This window comes from Uranotaenia lowii, chromosome 2 (genome assembly GCF_029784155.1).
Source record: "Uranotaenia lowii strain MFRU-FL chromosome 2, ASM2978415v1, whole genome shotgun sequence".
Taxonomy (NCBI): Eukaryota; Metazoa; Arthropoda; class Insecta; order Diptera; family Culicidae; genus Uranotaenia; species Uranotaenia lowii.
Genome location: NC_073692.1, coordinates 284,185,394 through 284,213,346, shown reverse-complemented (window position 1 = coordinate 284,213,346; position 27,953 = coordinate 284,185,394). Strand labels below are relative to the sequence as shown.

General features: G+C 37.9%; 2 non-coding genes across 2 annotated transcripts; both read right to left on the bottom strand.

Annotated features, from left to right (window-relative positions):
- Positions 1–11,454: 11,454 nt before the first annotated feature.
- On the bottom strand, positions 11,455–11,565 carry LOC129750206 (U6 spliceosomal RNA). Its single transcript, XR_008738340.1, has one exon. It is a non-coding gene; the product is annotated as a U6 spliceosomal RNA (small nuclear RNA).
- An 8,542-nt stretch (positions 11,566–20,107) lies between these two features.
- Positions 20,108–20,218, bottom strand: LOC129750205 (U6 spliceosomal RNA). Its single transcript, XR_008738339.1, has one exon. It is a non-coding gene; the product is annotated as a U6 spliceosomal RNA (small nuclear RNA).
- Between the last annotated feature and the right edge of the window lie 7,735 nt (positions 20,219–27,953).

The window sequence follows — 27,953 nt, the reverse complement described above, 5'->3', positions numbered from 1 at the left end:
GGTCGGGCCATTTATCTGAAAAACCTGGCAAAAGCTGGGTAATTAGTTAGAAATTTTCCATTCCTAATCCTGGCACACCCAAGCAAATGCCAGGCAAAAAAAGGAGGAATGAGAAAAAAATGATATAAAAATAATTTTTTTCTTCGAAAACATCTGAAATGTACAATTCGTGTTCAAGGCATCCGAACAAAATTTGGTTTATTTTGATGAATCAAACCTCTACCAACGGGTTATTTTTGGAGAAAGGTTAAACTATTTTTGAGATTTTTGTTAAATTTCCCATAAAAATGTGACTAAAACCGATCAAAATTCCAGATTTTTTATAATATCCGTGCATCTGGGCCGGTCCGGAGTTGTCTGAAAAATTTCATTAAAAAACCGGGCAAGCTCGATTAAATCCAGAAATATTTGATATAATGGTAGAAACTAAAAAATTGGAAATATTTGGTACATGAGGAAAAATACGATTTTTCACATTTTTTCATAAATCATTCGTTGCAAATTTGTCACTTTTTTTTCGATTCAGTTTCAAGAAAATTTAAAATCTAGTATGAGAACTTGACATTCAGAAAAAAAATTAAAATTAAGTTCTTTAAGCTTCATAAAAATGTGATTAGAATAATCTTATTTAAGAATGAAATTTGTGTTGAGAAATTGAGGAGTCGGAACAAGAATTAATAAGAATTATATATTTTCGAATCACGATTTACCAGAATACTCAAAGAAATATTATATTTTCTGTTTTAAATTCATAGCAATTATGAACAAACATTTTTGTCAGATAAATATTAAGATTTCCAAACGAATTGTTGCAAAATCAGAATCATTAGAACTTTGGGAACTGTTAACTTGAGATATTTACGATGCAAAAAGACATGGTAAAAATAATTTTGCACAAATTGCTCCTTTTACGCATTTTGCGACTCGATAATTCTTCATTGTTGACTTGAAAGCTCAAGAACTGCTGATTTTTTCTGTTGTTTTTTCGAACCAAATGGTTAAAAAGTATAAGGAGCCACTCTAGGATCCACACGAAATTCAAACCAACCATCGGAGTGCAACCCTTGATCTTAAATATGGTAAAAAGTCTATGGTTATTAAGAATAACTGAATGCAGATTCCTTAAATAATGCAAAAAATCCATTTCCGGCAGACAAAAAGTGTTGCCTGACTAGTAGACACCAAGTAAATAACTAATAATGATCAGTTCCAAAGATTGCAATCTGTGCATCCGGTTTTAACGCAATATGACAGATGTGTTCTGATGGACAAAAAGATTTATGTAAAACCGGATTTAAGAGATCAAATACTTCGAGATGCCTACTCTTGAAAAGGTTCCAACCAGATTCCAATTGCTTTTTCCAGGTGAGTTTGTGTAAAGTATTCTGATTTTGCAAAGGTTTTGCTTCTGAGGTTAAAAAAATAAATCAATACATGACTGAAAAAAGTGTGCAGAGATAAAAAACAGATTTTATGAAAAAGTTAAAGTATTTCTTGAAACCATTGATAAATATTTTTTTATATATTTTTACATTAAACGTCATATTAACACCTGCATTTCCTCCATAGAAAGTGTTTCGATCAAATGAATAGTTTTTAAAATACACACGTTTATAACTGCCCGGATTCTAAATGATCATTGCCTTACTGTTTATATATCATTTGCTAAAAGTTTTCACTATTCTTCTCTCATTTCATTTTTTTTTAAATACAAACTTACAAAATACAAGTCTCATTTGCAACTGCAACCCCGCTTGTACCTTTTCGATGTAATGTTTCAGAATCCTTACTTTTCCGAAGTTGTTTTGTTATACGATATCTTATCTCTAGATTTACAAATAGGTATATCGGAGTCACACATGCAACTTTACGGTTATGGTCATATAGACCCGGATTTCTACTTACATTATAGCATCAAACTGAACTACTGAATCTATTGAAGTAAGTTTTGCCATCGTCCAATTGTCTGCAGAAGGCACGAAAAACAATATAATAGAGAAATACTCATGCATTTAAATTATTTATTTTTATCTTGAGCATGAAGTCTGGCTTAAACTTAAAATATCGATATCTTTTTTCAAAGAAAAATGCTTCTTATTCATATTTGGGAATAAATAGCATAACACACTGTAAGACAGTCATTTACACAACATTTTACACATTTGCATGAACAAGAAATGTTTCAACCATAGAAAAGCTAGAGCTGACCCCAAGGATTTTTTTTATTTCTCTAGAACAAAACTAAAATTCACTCAACGATACCGGTCAACAATAAGAAATTTATGAATCATCCCTTCGGGTGGAAGAGAATTCAAAATGTAAGACTAGATCTTTCACATCATTAGGTTCGACATCATTGTCCGGCATAGATAATCCAGATGCTGGCTCGGTTTCTTGGCATCCTTTCGTTTTCGCTCTGTCCTCCCCGCATTTATGGGTTGGTATCGAAAGTTCAAGGCGAGGGAAACGATGTGGGACAATATTGGAGACACTCCGCTGAGTATAGGAATATGTGGTCATAACATATTTATGACTTCATTTACTATAAAGTGTCCTCCGGTCAGTTGAGAGGAAAAGTCCGAGAAAGGCTGAGAGAGAGAACGATTCCAAACATGCAAGGAAACATCTCCAGTCCAATCACATTATTTACGACCTTTCTTCAGCTCTGGTGGGGACCAAATTTATCCATATCGAGGATTTTGTGTAAACTTAGGGATATCAACGAACGAGTTGAGGGATTGAGGACGGTCGTTCGGGATTGAAACCCTCGAGAAATTTCAAGTACCTTATCATGTATGAATTGAGAAAGAAAATAGGCCAAATTGAAGAGGTATTTTATGTCCCCCCAAAGTAGAAACAAATAATCGTCTGATAAATATATTTCTTTGGCATGTGGTGAAGCATCTGCCAAAATATTTGCTAATAAGCTGATGGTCGTAAAGATTGACCTTTTTTACGAATCTCATAAAACCTTGGATATTGTTTTTGGGATAGCTGGCTCAAAATGGAAATTTAACTATTTTTTTCAATTTTCGCTCTCCATTGAAAGTTTGTGAAAATTCTAGTATCTTAGATTTGAAACGGCTGAGTATATAACGCGCAAAAATTACAAAACTTCAGGCTACAATTATTTTAAACCTCATCCGCATTAGATTTCGTTGCCATAATCAGCACTAGGAGTGTCAATTTGACACTACAAGCTCAAATCGTTATAACTTTTGGCGTGTTCACCCGATCTAAACAAAACTTATATCAATAGAAACCTTGTGGTGTCAGTAGAATATGTTCAGAACATTTTATATACCTTAAGCTAAAAGTTTTCTCATTATTCAGCGAGAAAGAAAAAAATCCGAAAAAAACATGCCTTAGGAAAACTGCTGTAGTTCATATATTAAACATTACATTATTCCAAAAAAAAATAATTGCCTTATAAATATGAAAGCTGAAGTTAATGTCTACATCATGAAGCCAAGAAATATTTTTAAAAAAAATTTTTAATGAAAGGGTCACAAAAAGTTTTAAAAAAGTGGTCTGAAAACCCTACTTTTCATTCGATTGCTAGTAAATACTGTTTGAACGATGGTAGCGTTTTTGAAAAAATCTGACTACAAAATTTAATAAAATTCTAACATTTTGTTGTCCTTAGATTTTTGATGCAACAAAAATTGAGTTTACTGGAATTTTTCAAAGTTCACTACTTTGCGCGATTTTATTTACAAATTGAAATTTCATCTGTTATTGTGGTCCACCGTCAGGTTGTACCCGGATTTTCAGTGCTTTTACTTTGTTTGGACCAATCAAAAGTACAGACCCCGTTCGTTTTTGGCAACATTCGATTTTGGCAACATTCAGTTTTGGAAACATCCAATTTTGGCACATGTGCCAAAATCGAACGGTTTTTAGAATCAATATTACCTTTTAGTTTTCGTTATAACAGGACAGATTTAATTTAGACAAACACCATAAATACGTTTTTATGTTCTGAAATGGTGATAAAATGCAACAATAAAAACAATTTTTTTTTAATTTGTAAAGTACTCAAAAATGACAAAAAGATGAAAAATTCAAAAAGTTAAATAACAAATTCAAGCAAAAGACTGAAAATGACCAAAAATAACTAAAAAATGATGAAGAACGACAAAACCAGCAAATATGACAAATGCAAACAAACATTATAAACAAAACAAGAAAAGTGGATAATGCTTCAAAAACATGATGAAAAAAATTAAAAAATTACTACAAATGGTCAAAAATTGATCAAAAATAACGTGTTTTATAATAATAACAGTTATATTGTAGAAATAAGACTATGCGCAATCGGTCGAAGCAGCGCTGCCGGCAGAGGGCGAGCTTGACGAAGCCCCTCTCGAGGACTGTTGGGATACCATCAAAACAGCCATCAACAGTGCGGCGGAGAACGTCATCGGTTATGTGGAGCGATCTCGACGGAACGACTGGTTCGACGAGGAGTGTAGGAGGGTGATGGACGAAGAGAATGCCGCGCGGGCGGCAGTAGTGCAAAGAGGCACCCGTCGAAATGTGGAAAATCACCGACAGCGGAAGAGGCAGCGAGTCCGACTTTTCCAGGAGAAAAAGCGCCGCCTGGAGGAGGAGGAGCTCCAGGAGCTGGAGCAGCTGCATCGTTCCCAAGAAACACGAAAGTTCTATCAGAAACTCAACGCATCCCGCAAAGGCTTCGTGCCGCAAGCCGAAATGTGCCGGGATAAGGACGGGGGTATCCTGACGGACAATCGTTAGGTGATCAAAAGGTGGAAGCAGCACTTCGATGAACACCTGAACGGCGCACATGCAGGAGATCAAGACGGTGGGGGAAGGTACATCGCCGGCGTAGCCAACGACGAAGAGGAGCCACTCCCAACGATGAGTGAAGTTAAGGAAGCCATTCGCCAGCTGAATAGAAACAAGTCGGCTGGGAAGGATGGCATCGCAGCTGAACTCATCAAAATGGGCCCGGACAGGCTGGCCGATTGCCTACATCGGTTGATAATCCGGATCTGGGACATTGAACAGCTACCGGAGGAGTGGAAGGAGGGGGTAATATGCCCCATCTACAAGAAGGGCGACAAATTGGACTGTGAGAACTACCGAGCGATCACTGTCCTCAATGCCGCCTACAAAGTGTTGTCCCGAATCCTACTCCGCCGCCTAACGCCACAAGCAAACAGATTCGTGGGAAGTCATCAGGCCGGCTTCATGGAGGGACGGTCTACGACGGACCAGATATTCACATTGCGGCAAATCCTCCAAAAATGCCGTGAACACCAAGTCCCTACGCATCATCTATTCATCGACTTCAAAGCCGCATACGAAACGATTGACCGTAACGAGCTATGGAAAATCATGGACGAGAACGGCTTTTCCGGGAAGCTGATCAGACTGATCAAGGCGACGATGGATGGAACGCAGTGCTGTGTGCGGATTTCGGGTGAATTGTCGAGTTCATTCGAATAGCGCAGGGGGCTTCGACAAGGTGATGGTCTATCCTGCATGATGTTCAACGTGGCGCTAGAAGGTGTTATTCGACGAGCGGTGGGCGAAATGCGGGGCACGATTTTCAACAGATCCAGTCAACTTATCTGCTTTGCCGATGACATTGATATAGTCGGCAGATCATCTGCGGCGGTGGAGGAGATCTACCGCAAACTGAAACGCGAAGCAGGAAGGATTGGGTTGATGATTAATACGTCCAAGACGAAGTACATGCTGGCCTGCGGATCCGAGACCGACCGATCCCGCTTGTCCAGTAATAACAAGGTCACGATCGACGGCGACGAGCTGGAGATAGTCGAAGACTTTGTCTATCTCGGCTCACTGGTGACCGCAGACAATGACACCAGCCGTGAGATCCGGAGGCGAATTATCAGCGGAAGTCGTGCCTACTATGGACTCCACAAGCAACTGCGGTCGAGAAGACTTAGCCCTCGCACGAAGTGTAACCTGTATACGACGCTTATTAGACCGGTTGTTCTCTACGGGCACGAGACATGGATATTGCTCGAGGAGGACCTGCGTACACTCGGAGTATTCGAGCGACGAGTGTTAAGAACCATCTTTGGCGGCGTACAGGAGAACGGAGTGTGGAGGCGAAGGATGAACCACGAGCTCGCGCGACTCTACGGCGAACCCAGTATCCAGAAGGTGGTAAGGCTGGCAGGATACGCTGGGCGGGACATGTTGCAAGAATGCCGGACGACTGTCCTGCAAAACAGGTGTTCGCTACGAATCCGGTAGGAACAAGACGAGCGGGGGCGCAACGAGCGAGGTGGTTAGACCAAGTGGAGCGTGATCTGGCGAACGTGGGGTGCCCGAGAAATTGGAGAACGGTTGCTATGAACCGAGTGAATTTTAGGAATTATGTTCGTCAAGTTATGTCGTGAGACGGAATACTATGTAAATGAATAAATTGTAGAAATAACTGAAAAAAAATTTGAGAAAAAAACTGTTTGATTTTGGCAACACAAAATGTACGGGCGTGTTGCTTAAATCGAACGGGGTCTGTATATTCATTGGAAAGCAAGTTTAATCTACATTCTAGTGAGGTGCAACAATTCACGCTGTGAGATTTCACAAAAATATGAAAATTGTAAACGTAAAATCATTCCTGAATTTCTAGAACCACAAGCAGAACGCGTTTGTTTGCTCTCCGAGTAGGTACGGTGGGTGGTGATTTGGGCAGAGAGCGAAGCCGAGAGCCGAAATAATTATGCGTGTCGTGACTAACAAACGCGAATCACAATCAATCATAAATTTCCAACAAAGAAACGTACGACACGCATCATTATTTCGGCTCTCGGATTCGCTCTAATAAAGGGTTAAACCACGGATTTTGTAGCTTTACTATGCTTTTTTTGAGTGTATTGTTCGTACGGTTCCTAGGATTCGCATGGTTCCCACGGTTTCAAGGGTTCGTATAGTTCCTGCGATTCTAACGGTTTGTACAGTTTGTACGGTGCTCACAGTTTCTATGATTCGTACGGTTCTAATGGTTGCTACAGTTCGTACGGTTCTAGGGTTCGTACGGTTCATATGGTTCCAACGGTTCCTACGGTCCGTACGTTATATTCCTACGATTCGTACGGTTTCTACGGTTCCTACGATTCGAACGGTTCCTATGGTCCTAGAGGTTCCTAGGAATCGTACGGTTCCTACGGCTCGTACGGTTCCTACGGTTCCTACGGTTTGTACGGTTCCTGCGGTTCATAAGGTTCCTACGATTCGTACGGTTCCTACGGTTCGCACGGTTCGTACGGTTCGTACAGTTTCTACGATTCCTACGGTTGTACGATTGGTATTTTTTTTATTAGTCGATCACCCAGGTGGTAAATCCTTTTTACGGATTGCATTCCAAGGCATGGCGAGCCACCGCGTCCCCCCAGTTTGCTACTCTGGGTCCATGGGTGCAATTGGACGACTCATGATACTATGTACCCCTACGCCATAAAATCCACCTGGGGCCTCTGGCCATAATTCCCATCCGGACCTGCAACGAACCTTCATCCACTCTTTGTCACGATTCACGACTCACGGGTTGGCAGTCCGTTCGCCGGTACTTGTGACTCGATTCCCACGTACGGCATCTTGTCACAATTCAAGACGTCATGACCCGTCTCTCCTCGTGACTCGAGACCTTCTCACGCTCATCCTCTTGACACAATTCGAGGCGACTCTACCCACCTCTCCTCGTGTCTTGAGGGTCCTCACACAAATCGTCTCTTGACCCAATTCGAGACGAGAACAACTCGCCTCTCCTCGGGTTTGGAGATATCCACAAATCCTACTATTTCTCCGTCTCGACTCTTCGAGACTCAACCTGAGGCCCATCCACTGGGCGCCTCATGTTACGGCACAAGGCCCCTCTGTCTGTCGTGAGTCGATCGTATCCGCGAATCGGGGCCAGGAACCTCCCCAAAAGGCAGATCGATCGAAACCCGCTCAAACATTTGGTCGTCCCGCATATCGAGGTCACGACTACCCGATACACGTTCCGACCCTCCCTCTTGCAACTGAGCACTGGCACCAAGGTGCCCAGTCGCACCACGTTTTTGCCACACTCGGCACGCAGCTCGTCGGCGGGCTGGCTGCACCAAGTGTGACGTGTAGTTCTCTCGGCCGTACGCCTACATGTGACAAGTCTGTAGACACGTTTCCACTCTGCATCACGAGGAGGTGGAACTACTTCGCAGAGTCGTACGGTTGGTATTTTTTTTTATTAGTCGATCACCCAGGTGGTAAATCCTTTTTACGGGTTGCATTCCAAGGCACGGCGAGCCACCGCGTCCCCCCCGTTTGCTACTCTGGGTCCATGGGTGCAATTGGACGACTCATGATACTATGTACCCCTACGCCATAAAATCCACCTGGGGCCACTGGCCATAATTCCCATCCGGACCTGCAACGAAGGCTGTACCCAGGGATGGGAGATCATACTCGCGCAAAGCGCTCCACGGCAAATACTCGTTTTATACGTCCTACACCAGCAATTATCGTCCACTCTTTGTCACGATTCACGACTTACGGGTTGGCAGTTCGTTTGCCGCTACTTGTGACTCGATTCCCACATATTCGGTCTCTTGTCACAATTTGAGCCGTCTTCGACACGATTCGAGAGTGCACTCATTCCCCTCTCCTCGTGTCTTGAGAGCCCTCAATCATAACGTCTCTTGACCCAATTCGAGACGAGAACAACTCGCCTCTCCTCGGGTCTGGAGATAACCACACATCCTATTTCTCCATCTCGACTCTTCGAGACTCAACCTGAGGCCCACCCACTGGGCGCCACATGTTACGGCACAAGGCCCCTCTGTCTGTCGTGAGTCAATCGTATCCGCGAAACGGGGCCAGGAACCTCCCCGAAAGGCAGATCGATCGAAACTCGCCAAACATTTGGTCGTCCCGCATATCGGGGTCGCGACTACCCGATACACGTTACGACCCCTTCCTCTTGCAACTGAGCACTGGTACCAGGGTGCCCAGTCGCACCACGTTTTTGCCACACTCGGCGCGCAGCCCGTCGGTAGCTGACTCTACCAAGTGTGACGTGTAGTTCTCTTGGCCGTACATCTACAGGTGGTCAATTCTGTAGACACGTTTCCACTCTGCACCACGGGGAGGTGGAACTACGTCGCAGAGCACGGTTTGTACGGTTCCTACGATTCCTACGGTTCGTACGGTTCCTACGTTTAATACGGTTCGTACGGTTCCTACGGTTCGTACGGTTTCTACGGTTTTCACGGTTCCTACGGTTCCTTTGGTTACTACGGTTCGTTCGGTTCCAACGGCTCCTACGGTTCGTACAGTTCCTACGGTTCGTACAGTTCCTACGGTTTGTAAGGTTCCTATGGTTCCTACGATTCGTATGGTTCCTACGGTTCCTACGCTCCCAACGGTTTTTACGGTTCCAACGGTTCCTACGGTTCGTACGTTTCCTACGATTCCCATGGTTCGTACAGGACCTACGGTTCGTACGGTTCCTACAGTTCCAACGGTTCCTACTATTCGTACAGTTCCTACGCATTCTACGGTTCTTACGGTTCCTACGGTTAGTTCCATTACTACGGTCCCTACGGTTCGTACGGTTTGTAGGGATTGGTTCCTACGGTTCCTGAACTAATATTTATGACAGTCAAAGACGAACAAAGTTTGCAAAGGCCGAAGGGAACTCGCCGATGTCGGATGAATTAAAATTATTAATCCGTGGATAGGTGTGGCTAATCAAAAATAAATTTTGGAGAATTATTGTAACTGCTAAGCAATAGTAACAGGCACCAGTTACAGTGAATAAATAATGTTTTTTTTTAATGTCGCATCGATTTGAGCAGTTTGGTAATTTGTTTTTTTTTTGCAAATATCAATTTGAAAGTTTTTTTTTATCATATACACCCAAAATTCAGCCTCTGTGCCAATGGCGTGTAGTCAATTACATAGCATCATTGGTACAAGAAGATAACGCGATCGGTGCTGATTCGATTTGCTCCCACCGGCATTAATCTCCCAAGTTAACCGAATTGCGTATGTCTGAAAGAAACAAAATAAAAACAGTTTCACGTCCCTCCCTATCGCATCACAAGACGAAGAAGGATGGAAATAAATACCGGCCAACACCAGGCAGCCAGCGAACCGAGCACTGTGCGTGTGAATGTAGCAAAAGCAACAACAAAAACATCCTTCTAATTCAATCCACAGGCAAACAACCACGGCCGAGCTGTGCGTGTGTATGCAGTAAAAGCAACAACAAAAAAAAACATTCCTTCAATTCAATTCGCCGGCAAACAACCACGGCTGAGCTGTGCGTGTGTATGTAGCAAAAGCAACAAGAATATATTCCTTCAATTCACCGGCAAACAAGCACCGGCCAAGCTGCCCGGCTTTAGCAGCTGTGTATATGTAGCGTGTGTATGCAATAGCAGGCAGTAAGCAAAGCACAGTTCTCATTCAATGGGTTTCCCGTTTCCTCCACTCCCGCTCCCTTTCCCGTTTCCATCGCAAGACAAATGAATACCTTGAAAGGAGGCCAAACGCCGGGAAGCCACTGTCGTGCGTTTCTTTTGTGATTGATCGGTGGCAGAATGCCTATGACAAATATCCCTCTTCCTGCATGAAGCTCAAATAGTACACTGGTTAAGATGTCGGTCTGGCAAGACCATTTGGTTAGTGAATTGAGTTCGATTCTCCCTACGGGCGCTGTGGTTTATGTTTTTATTTTCTTGTTTCTGGGATGAATTATCCAATAGGAACGAAATCCCATAAAATTTTTTTCTTGTTTTGCTTGAATGTAGTGGTCATGCATCATTTTAGTTGGGAGCCGAGTCCTTATGCCAGTTACGGTTTTTCAAACATATCATCTTCGGCACAGTGCACATTTCAGCGCATTATCGGCACAGGGATGTGCTAAATAGGCATTGGATTTTTGCAACCTCTTCTATGGGTGTACCAAACTTGAACACGTGGTACATCACAAAACAGTGTTAAAACAATCACTTGTCATGATATGAAATATGGCGAATTTTTTTGCTTCAAATTTTTTAAATTTTTTTCTTCCAAAAAACAGAGTAGAAATTGAAAAAAAAAATTGGCCATAAAAGAATATAAATGTTATATGTAAATTGCTAGATTCTTGAAACAGAATAATTTCTCATATATTTGCCCCCGTGGGCTTAGCTGATATAGCTCAGTTGGCAAGTCTGTTGTCTTCTGAGCCGATGTCCGCGAGTTCAAGCAAAAGAGCAAACATCTAATACAGTTGTACCGGATAAGTTTTTCAATAAGGATCTGCTAACTGCAACGTTGATAAAGTCGCGAATGCCATAAAGATGGTAAAACGACTATAATCGAAAAAAAAATTGTCTCCAACATTCGTAACATTCCAGAAAATGTAAAAAAAACGAGTGAATCATCGGTGTCTAAAAGAAATATTTAAGTGATAATTCTATAGAACAAGAATGGGATCTCTGCACTTAGTTTGTGGATAGCCTTGCGCTGGGGCCATGCTTATCTTCTCTGTATCGTTTTAATTATAGTACCTAAATGTCCAGCCGAAGCTTGGACTTCTGGATAGCCGAATTTGCAGCTTATTTTCTCATTTACAAAATCATTTAAAAATTTTAATGGAATCAAACAATAACTAGTGAAGCCTAGAGAATTCGTTAAAGACTCCTGTTATTTTTTTTAATGCATTTCCGTTTCACGACATAACCTGATGAACAATATTCCAATAAAATTCACAATCCCTTGTGTATAGCGTTTTATTTCAATTTTACTCAACCTCTTCCCTACAATTATCTTTTGTTTTCGTGCTGACAGAAACATACATACATAAAGTGAATTGTTGGAGTTTCGCTGATTTTGGCTCCTGAAATATGACTTTGGACCCTGTTTAGCCCTTTCCGGTAAGTTTTGTTTGGGAATGGCAGGCAAAAAAAATGTTAAAAGATCTGCGACAACCCAAATGAATGAATGTAGGCCCTGGTCGTTTGTTGAAGGAAGAAGTTTGAATTTATGTCTTTCAAGGGTTTTCCAGGCACAACTTTTTGCGTTTTTCTACAATCGCGGTGCACGAATTAGAAACATTTTTCATTGCCACCAGGCGGCTGGCCCAGGATAAGGAGCTGACGGCAAAGCAAGGCAAGGGTGAGCCTTTTTCTTTCTACGGTTAGATTCGACCAGCATTGTCTTTTTCCTTCCGTAGGCCGCAGCTGTGTCGCATGAATTTGTGGCGAAAACACCAGGCCGTAGTGGTTGGATAAAACTCAGAAATCACAGACCCAGCAAAAGTTGGTTAAAAGAACTTTTTTTTTTTTGCTTCTACGTTCCAAACAAAAAGCCTCTACGAATAAAGCCGTCCGTCCAACAAATCTATAGAAACACTTGAGGAAACTGTCGGATAAGATGAAGAAGGCAGTTTTTCAAACAGATTTAAGGTATGGCAAAAAGTTCTCAGACTTGAATAATGAACTGAGGTGAATTTCAAATGGAGATAACTAAGCTGTAAACCCTTGGATTTGTATTTGTGTTTTTTTCGGCTTTTTTTAAATTGGTTTGATGTTTGGACTTTTGTACGATAGTAACGGAACCAAACTGATTTCAACGAATGAAATATCTTGTTTGTAAAAAAAGCAATCCATTGTAATTTAAACCATACCATGATTTTGGACAAATATAAGCTTTGTATTCACACAACAAAATGCATTTTGACTCACAACGAGAGATTTTCTCAAAACCTAGGTAACATGGTGTTATTTAAAGTTACTGAGGAAGACGTCTTAAAATCTGTATATTGATCATCCATGATATAACCGTATGAAAACTAAATATTTGACCTTCAAGAATTCAATTACACTATATGGGTTCAAAAAATGCAAGGTTTATTAATTCCGACGAATATTTCTAAGTGAAGTATGTTTTGCATAACAAGTTATGCTCCTTGAGCAAAATAAAGTAAACAAATAACTTCAGCTGAGGTAACAAGCACAGAGCAACGCACAATAAAGCAATTAATAAGTGTTAAAAGAGGGTTAGCATTATTGAGTAATAAGAAGCGATCTGGACAGATATTCACTCAATTATTTTTTTTGTATGTAGTGTGAAGAACGATACAAAATATTATGATGAAACTCCTTTTTTAACCTTCCAAACCTGAACTTCTAAAATATGCGGGAAGGGAGGGGGATTTATCAGCGTTACGTAATTTTCCTAGGGGGGTACGATTTGTGACAGACAGAGAGAGGTCAAATACTTGAGAAATCTCCTAGCATTTTTTTTTTTTCTTAAGCATGCTCGGTTGCAGGTTTTTCGAATCAAAAATTATTTTATAACGTCTTAAATTGATCAAATTAGCAATATTACACTTGGGTTTGGGCCTGCTTAAAACTATAACCACCTATAACCTTGTTGTTTACTCTTCCATTGATTTCCATAAGAATGACAGCTAATCTGAGTGAAATTGGAGTGAAGGCTTTTAAACTGTTTTACACATGACGAATTGAACACCGGGAATGCAAGCGCGACCAACGCCGACTCAAGCAACGAACTTAAAACTTAACTTTGAAGTATAGACAGTGTCCTGGAAAATATGTGTTATATAATTCTTGAATTCGTACTGAAACATACTCTTCTTTTTATCATTTCAATTTTAGATTTTCATTTCATCAGATTTAAAATACTTTCAGCTACCCACTAACCAGTGTCCGGCACAGAATCGCTAATTAGTCCGCTAACCTTCGGTTAGCGAATTCATTTTCTCGCTAAATTTTTCTTCAGCCAGCGGATAAAAAAGTTCCGCTGATTTTCAGTTCCGCTAACTAAAGAACGCTACCTCTTTGAAGTGTTAATTTGGCCATAGACTTGTAGTTCATAAATTTGGCATCATTCCGATTTTGAATCCGATCAGGTATTCAAATTTTCGTAACAGATTGAATTTAGAAGCTATTTGATCTCGATTTTGACTTGAACCATAGGAATTAGCGTCTTTTTTGGAATTGTCTTCATTTGAGTTTATGTCTGCTATGTTATGCTTCTTTGAATATAAAAGATTTGAAAAAGTTGTGAAAATTGAAATTTTTAGAACAAAATAAGTCAATAAATCAATCCATGTTTTGAGTAATAATGGCAAAAAAGATGAAAAACTATTTCGGACAGAACAAAACATCTACTTAACGAGAATTTTTGCATTAAGGGGGGGGTATGGTCCAACGGGTATAAAAAAACACCATTTTCACGATTTTATTTCTAGAGGTATCGTTCAAACAAATGTATTCAAATTTTTGCATTATACAAAGCATTGTTAAAAGAACATTTAGTAATTTTTTCGTAGAAAAATATTGAAAAATGAGCCGGTGACGGAGCACTTTCGAGGATGCCTTTTAGAAAACAGGATTTGCGGTGGACACTGTATTTCAGCACAGAATCATCTGAAGTCAAAAAATCAGAGCAAAATATTTTTAATAGATGTTCGTACAGTTCCTACGGTTTGTAAGGTTCCTATGGTTCCTACGATTCGTATGGTTCCTACGGTTCCTACGCTCCCAACGGTTTTTACGGTTCCAACGGTTCCTACGGTTCGTACGTTTCCTACGATTCCCATGGTTCGTACAGGACCTACGGTTCGTACGGTTCCTACAGTTCCAACGGTTCCTACTATTCGTACAGTTCCTACGCATTCTACGGTTCTTACGGTTCCTACGGTTAGTTCCATTACTACGGTCCCTACGGTTCGTACGGTTTGTAGGGATTGGTTCCTACGGTTCCTGAACTAATATTTATGACAGTCAAAGACGAACAAAGTTTGCAAAGGCCGAAGGGAACTCGCCGATGTCGGATGAATTAAAATTATTAATCCGTGGATAGGTGTGGCTAATCAAAAATAAATTTTGGAGAATTATTGTAACTGCTAAGCAATAGTAACAGGCACCAGTTACAGTGAATAAATAATGTTTTTTTTTTAATGTCGCATCGATTTGAGCAGTTTGGTAATTTGTTTTTTTTTTGCAAATATCAATTTGAAAGTTTTTTTTTATCATATACACCCAAAATTCAGCCTCTGTGCCAATGGCGTGTAGTCAATTACATAGCATCATTGGTACAAGAAGATAACGCGATCGGTGCTGATTCGATTTGCTCCCACCGGCATTAATCTCCCAAGTTAACCGAATTGCGTATGTCTGAAAGAAACAAAATAAAAACAGTTTCACGTCCCTCCCTATCGCATCACAAGACGAAGAAGGATGGAAATAAATACCGGCCAACACCAGGCAGCCAGCGAACCGAGCACTGTGCGTGTGAATGTAGCAAAAGCAACAACAAAAACATCCTTCTAATTCAATCCACAGGCAAACAACCACGGCCGAGCTGTGCGTGTGTATGCAGTAAAAGCAACAACAAAAAAAAACATTCCTTCAATTCAATTCGCCGGCAAACAACCACGGCTGAGCTGTGCGTGTGTATGTAGCAAAAGCAACAAGAATATATTCCTTCAATTCACCGGCAAACAAGCACCGGCCAAGCTGCCCGGCTTTAGCAGCTGTGTATATGTAGCGTGTGTATGCAATAGCAGGCAGTAAGCAAAGCACAGTTCTCATTCAATGGGTTTCCCGTTTCCTCCACTCCCGCTCCCTTTCCCGTTTCCATCGCAAGACAAATGAATACCTTGAAAGGAGGCCAAACGCCGGGAAGCCACTGTCGTGCGTTTCTTTTGTGATTGATCGGTGGCAGAATGCCTATGACAAATATCCCTCTTCCTGCATGAAGCTCAAATAGTACACTGGGCCTTATTCTGCGAGGCGAATGAAGTGACTCGGAGTCACATTAGTCGTAGTCACGTGACTCTAGTCGGGTTATTCTGAGAGGCGACTCACTCCAGGTGACTAGTTCATTGCTTCGGAGGCGAATGAACAACAGATGTTCATTTTGACGTTCCTTAGCAAATGAACCAGGTTCATCGGGTTCACCATGCGAGATATCAATCATCTAATATATATTTAAAGAAGGTAATGTGATATTCAATTTCCTGCATGACGTCACATTCATGAAGAATTTAAAAATTGATACTGATTTAATGCATTTTTCATGCAAATAAACCAAAGAAGGAATTAAATCAATACCGAATCTTTATGAATATGCTGATAATCCCTAAGCGGAATTCAAATTGTGTTTTGTTCTAGTTTAGGGTGAAGTTTTGGATTTCTTATTTTTTACGGGATAACATTTCAGATTTAGATATAAAATTCCTACTGAAAAAATATAAATTATGAATTCTTTGAAATGAGATTCGAAATAGAGTCAGATTTTTTTTCTTTCCTAGGATTCTTCATTTTGAATCTTAATCTTAACAGCTACAGAATTTCAAATTCAGATTGAAAACTTAATCTGAAATTTAATTTTATATTCACGATTGTCTGTCTTATGATAAGTCTCTTTAATTCAACGACATAAAAAGGATTGTCTTATCGTTTTTTTAATTACCCTATTTTTATAGGTTCATAATTCAGATTCAAAGATTTAAGAGTATATTTAAAACTAGGATTTCAGATATATATACATATGTATATGTAGATATATAGATATGTAATGTATATAGATATGTAATTATAATTACACATATTTCAAATTCTGGTTTCAAAGTTCATATTCTTAATTAATGTTCAGTATCAAAAGTTCAGATCTAGATTGCTCATATAGAAAAGTCAAAATCAAGATTCGTATTATAGAAACACGAACTCAAGGATAGAGGAAAACTTTCTGACAAATGAAATCCATAACTTTATGTTTTGATTTATGAAAACCATAACTTTATATTTGATTACGTAAAAGACTTTCATGTTGCCATCCTGTATATTTTGGATGACGTCACTTCAAAGAAGCATTCAAAAAGTTACACTTGAAATGCCATGTATCTCATGTGAGTCAGAAATGCAAACTGAAAAAAATTAGTCGTATGTGATGAAACTTGGGAAGAGACTTTTACAAAAAATTGAGAACAAAGCCTACACAACGATTGGTTTTTAAGGTAATGCAGGTTGAAGGGAAACATCGAAAACTTAGAAATGATAAAAAAACTCATATGCGCAGAAGAGCAATAAAGCAATCGAGTGGAAATATTTTCCGATTAATACAGGGTTATGAACTTATATTCAAAAGAAAGAGTTTTGAAGAACCTTTTAGCTGAATGAAACTATGATTTCAAAGTAGTCAATTATTTCTTTGAATTCAGCCACAGTACCGTGGCTGAATTCAAAAGAAATCATCGATTACATTTAAATCAAGTTTATAAAGTTTTCTGAATTCCGTAATAACTGTTAAGGACAATTTCAATATATTTTTTTCCTTATTCTTTTTATTGTGTGTTCTATTTATTTGTGTCTATTTCTATAGAAATTCTTTCCTATATTCGGATTATGAATTTAGAATCTAAACAATAAATAGCTACTGAATTTTAGATTCAAATTCAGATTGAAATTTGATTTGAAAATCTAATCATCCTACTAATACACATCGATGGAATATTACACCTAAATCAATTAGATCGACTTGAACATTAAAAGTTCATTCGAAGAAACTTTTGCCCAACGTCGTTACATGATAAGGTGATGCAAATCTAATTTGATTTTAAGAACAACTTTATAAACTTCAATTAAATTTTAAACTTCAAAACGTTCCATTCGTCACGCGAAGTTATACTAGCTGTTTGCTAATAATATAGGCACTTTTAAACAACAAATAAGTGGCGTAGTTTTCTGTTTCGGTTCTGCTAAATTTGTGCTTGAAAAAAATGCCTCACCTGCTCATGACACCTTATGGACTTTTGTCACAGCATTCATTCTTTGTCAACTGCAGCATGAACGTCTCTTGAGATTCATTAGGCGAACTGTAATAAACCAAAACAACAGTCGGAACAAATTCAAAATCAGCATCGCTTCGAGTTTAAATTAAACAATTTTAATAAGTTTAGGTCCCAGCCATGAAAGAAAACAAGGAGATTCTGCAGCGGAAGAGTAAGCAAATAAAATCCCGATGCAATTCTTACATCCGATGATTTTTCTCCAGCTTAATCTAGTTTTACGTGAAGGTAAGCTTTGTCGAAAGATCAAAATTATAGAAAATTACCAAATTTTTTTTTCAATTCTAGCATGTTCAACAAATATTATGTAATGATTCACAGAACTGAGCAAAAATGGAAACAGAGATTCAACATTTCCTGCATTTCTGCTATCGGCTCCAGAACCTACACAAAATGGTCAAACTGAAGATGTTTCGACTTAGTGGAAAAATGTAACAGCAATCAGCAGACATTCTGGACGTTATTCTACTTTTTTTATACAGTGATTTGAATGTAAAAAAATGAAATTTAATGAATTGCCATCAAAATCTGAACGTAGTTATTCCATAACATTAAAAAAAAATTATGAAGAGTTTATAAAATACTTTGAAATCTGTATTAGACAAATTTTTAAAACAGATTCAAATCTGAAACAAATTTTAAATATGAATACAGTATTTTGACGTTGTGAATTTAATCCTAGGATCGAAATGAAGTTTATAAAATTTCATCCGAAATAAAAAATTTCAGATTTTGATCAAATAAGAATTTGTATTGTTTTCTTTAACATTTTCACAATAAAATTAAACTATATTACAACCAGTTATTCCATATTCTATTTTATTTTTCAAATCATATTCAAAATAGTCATGAAAAGTCTTAGAATTGATTTTAAAATTATGACTTTTTTCAACTGAATTCTCTGATACACATCAATTTTTGTTATACATAAATTTCTTTGATTCTTATTCTCAAACCTCGTGGCTGCCTTAATCTGGAATTAGACTCTACTAAAAAGCTTGAAAATCAATGCTCAAAATCCATTTTAAATAAACTCAAAACTTCTTCAGCAGACACGCCATTCCCTAAGAATAGAAAGCACGAATTCAAAATATTTTAAAAATTGCTAGTTATGTTTTTCTCAACGATCTGTTTTAAAATTTAGTCCTTTTTCAAACTTATTTTGTGAAAACAAAAACCTCCATCGTTTTTTAATGGAATTAATCTGCGTTCTCATCTGTTTCCTACCGAGTCACTTGCGAAATAGGTAACGACTCCAAAAGTCACTTCCCACCGACTTGAGTCACGCCATTCGCCTCTGAGAATACGGTGACAGTAAAAAAAAGTTCATTCAAGTCACCTAAAGTTCATTCAAGTCACGGCATTCGCCTGCTAGAATACGGTGACTCTAAAAAACTAAGTCACTTCACGTCACTCGCCTCGCAGAATAAGCCCCACTGGTTAAGATGTCGGTCTGGCAAGACCATTTGGTTAGTGAATTGAGTTCGATTCTCCCTACGGGCGCTGTGGTTTATGTTTTTATTTTCTTGTTTCTGGGATGAATTATCCAATAGGAACGAAATCCCATAAAATTTTTTTCTTGTTTTGCTTGAATGTAGTGGTCATGCATCATTTTAGTTGGGAGCCGAGTCCTTATGCCAGTTACGGTTTTTCAAACATATCATCTTCGGCACAGTGCACATTTCAGCGCATTATCGGCACAGGGATGTGCTAAATAGGCATTGGATTTTTGCAACCTCTTCTATGGGTGTACCAAACTTGAACACGTGGTACATCACAAAACAGTGTTAAAACAATCACTTGTCATGATATGAAATATGGCGAATTTTTTTGCTTCAAATTTTTTAAATTTTTTTCTTCCAAAAAACAGAGTAGAAATTGAAAAAAAAAATTGGCCATAAAAGAATATAAATGTTATATGTAAATTGCTAGATTCTTGAAACAGAATAATTTCTCATATATTTGCCCCCGTGGGCTTAGCTGATATAGCTCAGTTGGCAAGTCTGTTGTCTTCTGAGCCGATGTCCGCGAGTTCAAGCAAAAGAGCAAACATCTAATACAGTTGTACCGGATAAGTTTTTCAATAAGGATCTGCTAACTGCAACGTTGATAAAGTCGCGAATGCCATAAAGATGGTAAAACGACTATAATCGAAAAAAAAATTGTCTCCAACATTCGTAACATTCCAGAAAATGTAAAAAAAACGAGTGAATCATCGGTGTCTAAAAGAAATATTTAAGTGATAATTCTATAGAACAAGAATGGGATCTCTGCACTTAGTTTGTGGATAGCCTTGCGCTGGGGCCATGCTTATCTTCTCTGTATCGTTTTAATTATAGTACCTAAATGTCCAGCCGAAGCTTGGACTTCTGGATAGCCGAATTTGCAGCTTATTTTCTCATTTACAAAATCATTTAAAAATTTTAATGGAATCAAACAATAACTAGTGAAGCCTAGAGAATTCGTTAAAGACTCCTGTTATTTTTTTTAATGCATTTCCGTTTCACGACATAACCTGATGAACAATATTCCAATAAAATTCACAATCCCTTGTGTATAGCGTTTTATTTCAATTTTACTCAACCTCTTCCCTACAATTATCTTTTGTTTTCGTGCTGACAGAAACATACATACATAAAGTGAATTGTTGGAGTTTCGCTGATTTTGGCTCCTGAAATATGACTTTGGACCCTGTTTAGCCCTTTTCGGTAAGTTTTGTTTGGGAATGGCAGGCAAAAAAAATGTTAAAAGATCTGCGACAACCCAAATGAATGAATGTAGGCCCTGGTCGTTTGTTGAAGGAAGAAGTTTGAATTTATGTCTTTCAAGGGTTTTCCAGGCACAACTTTTTGCGTTTTTCTACAATCGCGGTGCACGAATTAGAAACATTTTTCATTGCCACCAGGCGGCTGGCCCAGGATAAGGAGCTGACGGCAAAGCAAGGCAAGGGTGAGCCTTTTTCTTTCTACGGTTAGATTCGACCAGCATTGTCTTTTTCCTTCCGTAGGCCGCAGCTGTGTCGCATGAATTTGTGGCGAAAACACCAGGCCGTAGTGGTTGGATAAAACTCAGAAATCACAGACCCAGCAAAAGTTGGTTAAAAGAACTTTTTTTTTTTTGCTTCTACGTTCCAAACAAAAAGCCTCTACGAATAAAGCCGTCCGTCCAACAAATCTATAGAAACACTTGAGGAAACTGTCGGATAAGATGAAGAAGGCAGTTTTTCAAACAGATTTAAGGTATGGCAAAAAGTTCTCAGACTTGAATAATGAACTGAGGTGAATTTCAAATGGAGATAACTAAGCTGTAAACCCTTGGATTTGTATTTGTGTTTTTTTCGGCTTTTTTTAAATTGGTTTGATGTTTGGACTTTTGTACGATAGTAACGGAACCAAACTGATTTCAACGAATGAAATATCTTGTTTGTAAAAAAAGCAATCCATTGTAATTTAAACCATACCATGATTTTGGACAAATATAAGCTTTGTATTCACACAACAAAATGCATTTTGACTCACAACGAGAGATTTTCTCAAAACCTAGGTAACATGGTGTTATTTAAAGTTACTGAGGAAGACGTCTTAAAATCTGTATATTGATCATCCATGATATAACCGTATGAAAACTAAATATTTGACCTTCAAGAATTCAATTACACTATATGGGTTCAAAAAATGCAAGGTTTATTAATTCCGACGAATATTTCTAAGTGAAGTATGTTTTGCATAACAAGTTATGCTCCTTGAGCAAAATAAAGTAAACAAATAACTTCAGCTGAGGTAACAAGCACAGAGCAACGCACAATAAAGCAATTAATAAGTGTTAAAAGAGGGTTAGCATTATTGAGTAATAAGAAGCGATCTGGACAGATATTCACTCAATTATTTTTTTTGTATGTAGTGTGAAGAACGATACAAAATATTATGATGAAACTCCTTTTTTAACCTTCCAAACCTGAACTTCTAAAATATGCGGGAAGGGAGGGGGATTTATCAGCGTTACGTAATTTTCCTAGGGGGGTACGATTTGTGACAGACAGAGAGAGGTCAAATACTTGAGAAATCTCCTAGCATTTTTTTTTTTTCTTAAGCATGCTCGGTTGCAGGTTTTTCGAATCAAAAATTATTTTATAACGTCTTAAATTGATCAAATTAGCAATATTACACTTGGGTTTGGGCCTGCTTAAAACTATAACCACCTATAACCTTGTTGTTTACTCTTCCATTGATTTCCATAAGAATGACAGCTAATCTGAGTGAAATTGGAGTGAAGGCTTTTAAACTGTTTTACACATGACGAATTGAACACCGGGAATGCAAGCGCGACCAACGCCGACTCAAGCAACGAACTTAAAACTTAACTTTGAAGTATAGACAGTGTCCTGGAAAATATGTGTTATATAATTCTTGAATTCGTACTGAAACATACTCTTCTTTTTATCATTTCAATTTTAGATTTTCATTTCATCAGATTTAAAATACTTTCAGCTACCCACTAACCAGTGTCCGGCACAGAATCGCTAATTAGTCCGCTAACCTTCGGTTAGCGAATTCATTTTCTCGCTAAATTTTTCTTCAGCCAGCGGATAAAAAAGTTCCGCTGATTTTCAGTTCCGCTAACTAAAGAACGCTACCTCTTTGAAGTGTTAATTTGGCCATAGACTTGTAGTTCATAAATTTGGCATCATTCCGATTTTGAATCCGATCAGGTATTCAAATTTTCGTAACAGATTGAATTTAGAAGCTATTTGATCTCGATTTTGACTTGAACCATAGGAATTAGCGTCTTTTTTGGAATTGTCTTCATTTGAGTTTATGTCTGCTATGTTATGCTTCTTTGAATATAAAAGATTTGAAAAAGTTGTGAAAATTGAAATTTTTAGAACAAAATAAGTCAATAAATCAATCCATGTTTTGAGTAATAATGGCAAAAAAGATGAAAAACTATTTCGGACAGAACAAAACATCTACTTAACGAGAATTTTTGCATTAAGGGGGGGGTATGGTCCAACGGGTATAAAAAAACACCATTTTCACGATTTTATTTCTAGAGGTATCGTTCAAACAAATGTATTCAAATTTTTGCATTATACAAAGCATTGTTAAAAGAACATTTAGTAATTTTTTCGTAGAAAAATATTGAAAAATGAGCCGGTGACGGAGCACTTTCGAGGATGCCTTTTAGAAAACAGGATTTGCGGTGGACACTGTATTTCAGCACAGAATCATCTGAAGTCAAAAAATCAGAGCAAAATATTTTTAATAGATGTTTTTCTGGACCCCAACGTTTTTATTTAACTTAAAAAGTTTTTTATAAAATTTTTGTGGCTGTTTGAAGTAAAAACTACGATTTTTCACGAAAAAATCCGCCATTTTTCACCTGTAAAATCTCCCCAAAGTAAAAAAACAAAAAAGAAAAACGTTGGGGTCTGGTATTTTATATGTAGAAAATATGTTCCAAATTTGAAAAGAATCGGATAAGTAGTTTTCAAATGACGATGTCCACGGACTTTAAAAATGTGCTTTCGAGAAAAACGCGTTTGAAGTTTCTGCTCATGCTGTCTTGCAGTATTAGATAGGAGGGGATAAAGGCCTATAATTTCTACAGTTTTGCTTCAATTGACTTGAAAATTTGACACAACATTCTTGAAATCTTTTACAATAAGAAAATAAAAAAATAAAAAAATTGATTTTTTGAAAGTGTTAGACCCTACCCCCCCTTAACTGATGAAAAAAAATGATAGACGGGTGAATATTATGAAAAATTGGATTCAAATTTTTTTTTTTGTTTCGATTATAGTCGTTTTACCATCTTTATGGCATTCGCGACTCTATCAACGTTGCAGTTGGCGGATCGTTATTGAAAAACTCATCCGGTACAACTGTGTTCGATGTTTACTCTTGGGCTCGAACTCACGGACATCGGCTCAGGAAGCAACAGACTTGCCAACTGAGCTATATCACAAGCCCATTGGATTCAAATGATTTTCCTTTTACTTTCCATCAAAAACGCTAACTAAAACTAAAAGTAGACTGACGCAACTGATCTGGACAGAAATATTACAAATATGTTCGAAAACTGCCCCTACTTAACTGCCCCCATTTAACAACTTTTCTAGTCAATGAGACTTACTCCGCGAATCGAGTGACGTGACTCACGAAATTTCACTTTTTTGTCCTGACTCCAGAAAATGCTTAGGATAGGAGTTTGAGAATCGATGAGATCTGAAAACCAACAGCAGCTTATCCGAATTAAAATTTCTAGTCTAAATAGGATATTTGAGCCAGAAAAACGATATGAAATTCCGTAAGTCACATTATTCGAGTCGCAGAATAAACCCCAATATTATAATTAAAGATGGCTGCAAAATTTAAGTTTTGCTTATCTTTTTCAAAACTCTCTATTATCTATTAGCGATAAGCGCTTTATTAGAGATCGATAACTTTTATGCAACATCCAGCGGTTTCAATTAGCGATCGCTAATTTGGACCGAGTCAGCGATCTTATTAGCGCCGCTAACTTTTCAGTTAGCGATGCCGAACACTGCCACTAAAAATTTTTTTAAGTCTTTTGAAATTTGATAAGAACTTACTTTCAGAAAAATTGTCATACGAGTTAAACAAAAAAAAAATGTACATTTTGGAAAAATATCGTTATCTTCACCAGATGTTTTTCCACTATTTTTTTATTTATAGCTACGTTGGATAGATAAAAATAATGTTTTTCAAGCATGGCTTCCCTTTATTCACTTCATAACCATATTTTGCATATCTTCAGTTTGTTTCTGTCTAATTAATTGAAATTTGTTGAAATCATTCTTTACACTGTGAAACATTGTCGAGCTGAAATACACATAAAAACTAATAAACATTTCATAGCATTTTTCCCTATATCTTAAAAAAGTACTTTTTGCTTCTTCGGTAAACTTCGGTGACTCATAAAACTAATAAGTATGATGATCGAATATTTAAATAATAGAACCATACAAAAATATATTTTAAACTCTTTAGAACTTTTCTTCTATTTTTTCTCCTACTTTTTTTTCAAATAAAGATAACCACTATTGAAATGTAGAATAAACCTATTGGGTAAAAATAAAACTTTAAACGGGGTATCAAAATAACAAAAAAAAACTAAAAACAATAATATAGGCTTTACAGAAATTATTCTTTTCACTGAATTTATTCTACACGGTGTCATTTTTCTTGATTTATTTATTATGAGACTCTGGATAAAATTTTCTAAGATCTGTTGGTTTTTCAAAAAGTTGTCCCTTAACTTAATCTACATATTCATCGAAAAAGCAAGAAGACAGGAAATGGTCTTCGTAACCGTGTGCAACCTGGTGTGGGAAATTTTTGAGCACCCTTTCCAAATTTATCCTATCTCCTTTCCATCTCCAAAATCCATCCTAAATCTCCATCCCTTACTTCCTATCCTTACTGTTTCCTTAACGGCAGCAACGGAAGTGTTTTAAATTTAAGTACCTACATATTAACTAAGTACACACACACAACCCTGGAACTGTAACGTAACACTATCTAGGAACAGTCAACAGTTTTTATTAACTTCTTCGGTCATAACCAAAAAAAAAAAAAAAAAGATAAAATAATGATTGGTTCACGATATTGGAGTTTTTATAACAAAAGTTTTATAAGTTTTATGAAAATTTCAATTTTTCTGCATATTGAAAATCCTCAAGAACAGAGGATTTTTTTTGCTTTTTTACCTAGTGTTCCGGCGCAGTCACAACGAACAGCGGTCCACAACAATTAATTACAATAAAATACGAAGACATCAATGAATTACAAACAAAATACGAAAAAATGCTATAAAATACGAATTATTATTAAGTTTTATTAGTGACACTTTACCATCTTCGTGGCATTCGTGTCATATAAAATACGAATGTTAAGTGAAATAGTTATAAGGGAAGAAATATCTTGTAAATAGTACACATAAAACATGAATTTCACCGAACACAATTTCACACAACACATAAAATGAACTACCAACACTGTACACTCACAAACATGACATGAAAGTGATAAGTGAACTGAAAGTTTAGTTGTATAAGTGACCTGTATATTTATTTTTACTTCAATAAAATCACTTTTCAAAACCTATTCGCGCGAACGGACGTTCTTTTTACTCCCGAAACATCAATTCGTTTCTCGGCCTTTGTTCGCTCCGCCATCGCTGGTCAAGTTGATGACCTTTGTTGCTTCCTGTTTACCCGTTTTCGTCAGCCGTTTGGGACCCAATTCGTGGGACATCAATAACGGAATCCTGCGTCCGTACACCTAGTGTGCAATGCTAGCTCAATTATATCCCTTCTGATTGTATACTGAAAAACTATCGAATAATAATGATTTATTGTATTCGTTTTCGTAAACTGGGGAAATTTGGTCACTTTTTTCATTACATTTTGAATTCATTGGATAATGTTGCTTTTTCGTAACACCATAAATTTTTAAAACATTGAATCAGAGCTGCAAATTATCAGTGTCAGACAGCCAATATCAGCCGACTTAGATACTGCTTAGCATGTCTATGTCACGCGATACTGATTTTTTGTCAGCGACATAAGCTAACAATGTCGTGACCAAGTTAAATAAACGACATCATGCTTACTATGACTTTTTTCTTCTTACAGCCCACAACTACATTTTTCAACTGTTGCGCAACTTATAACGTAAAATCCCTCCCAACACAGCCAGAAAATGAAATAGAAAGACGATCGTACGTGTGATACGAGTGGAGTGCAAAAATGTCATTCAATATTGACATTGCTGCCTGACTGACATTGTAGCTTGGTCATTCAACTGGTAGACGACATTGATATTCTTTCGATAACGTTGACTACTAGACGTTGGTCTGGAGAAAAGATATTGAATGAAATTTACCAGCCTTGCATTGAATGAGTAAGGAGGCAAGAATTTTTTCAGCACGTATCCGGGGCGGAAATCCAGGCTATTTTATATAAAAACCTAGCCAAATCCGGGCATAAGATTTTAAAATTGACGATCAAAAATACGGGTAATAGCCGGGCAAATTTTGTCAAATCCCAGACATTGCTTAACAAAAATCCAGAAAAAATTGATAATATAATTACTTTTCATCAGAACTTATCGACAAATTTAAAATCGTATTTCAAGCTTAAAAAAAAACTTTCATGATTGCTTTCATAAAACTAGCTCAAAAATTTCGTTTTGGAAGCGTAAATAAAAAAAAACCACAAAACAATTTGATTCTTTTGTTCGGTTTGCTAAACATATTGAATATATCCGGCCATAATCCGGGCATTTTTCAATGAAATCTGGGCAACCGTACCGGGCCGGACTGTTTGGTTTTTATAATCCAAATTTGGTTTTATTTATCCGGGCAAACTAGGATAAAAGCTAAAGGGTGATACGGTCAAAATTTGGTCAAGGAAAAATGCGTGTAAATCAGTGAAATCGTTTATTTAAAAAATCAAATTAAATTTCTTTTTCAAGTTTTATTAGTATAAAAATCAGTCATGCCCAAATCCGAATTGCCGGGCCTTACGCTTAACCCCTGCCATCAGAGTTTGTACAGCCACCTTGTCCACCTTCTTCGCCGCAGAAAGCCAGTTTGGCTTGAACTGCTGCTCGTCCTTAGCAGTTTTTTTTGGTCATCTTTAGGTTCTGCTTGACAATCGCCCAGTATTTCTCAATTGGGCGGAGCTCTGGCGTGTTAAGAGGGTTCTTGTCCCTGGGAACCACCTGCACGTTGTTGGTGGCGTACCACTCCATGGCCTTTTTACCGTAATGGCAAGATGCCAAATCCGGCCAAAACAGTACGGAACAACCGTGTTTCTTCAGGAAAGGCAGCAGACGTTTATTCAAACACTCTTTCACGTAAATTTCTTGGTTGACAGTCCCGGAAGCTATGAAAATGCTGCTTTTCAAGCCACAGGTACAGATGGCTTGCCAAACCAGATATTTCTTCGCGAACTTTGACAGTTTCATGTGCTTGAAAATATCTGCTACCTTTCCCCTTCCTTTTGCCGTATACTCCTGTCCCGGAAGCTGCTTGTGTCGGCTTTGACGTAGGTTTTGTCGTCCATTACCACGCAGTC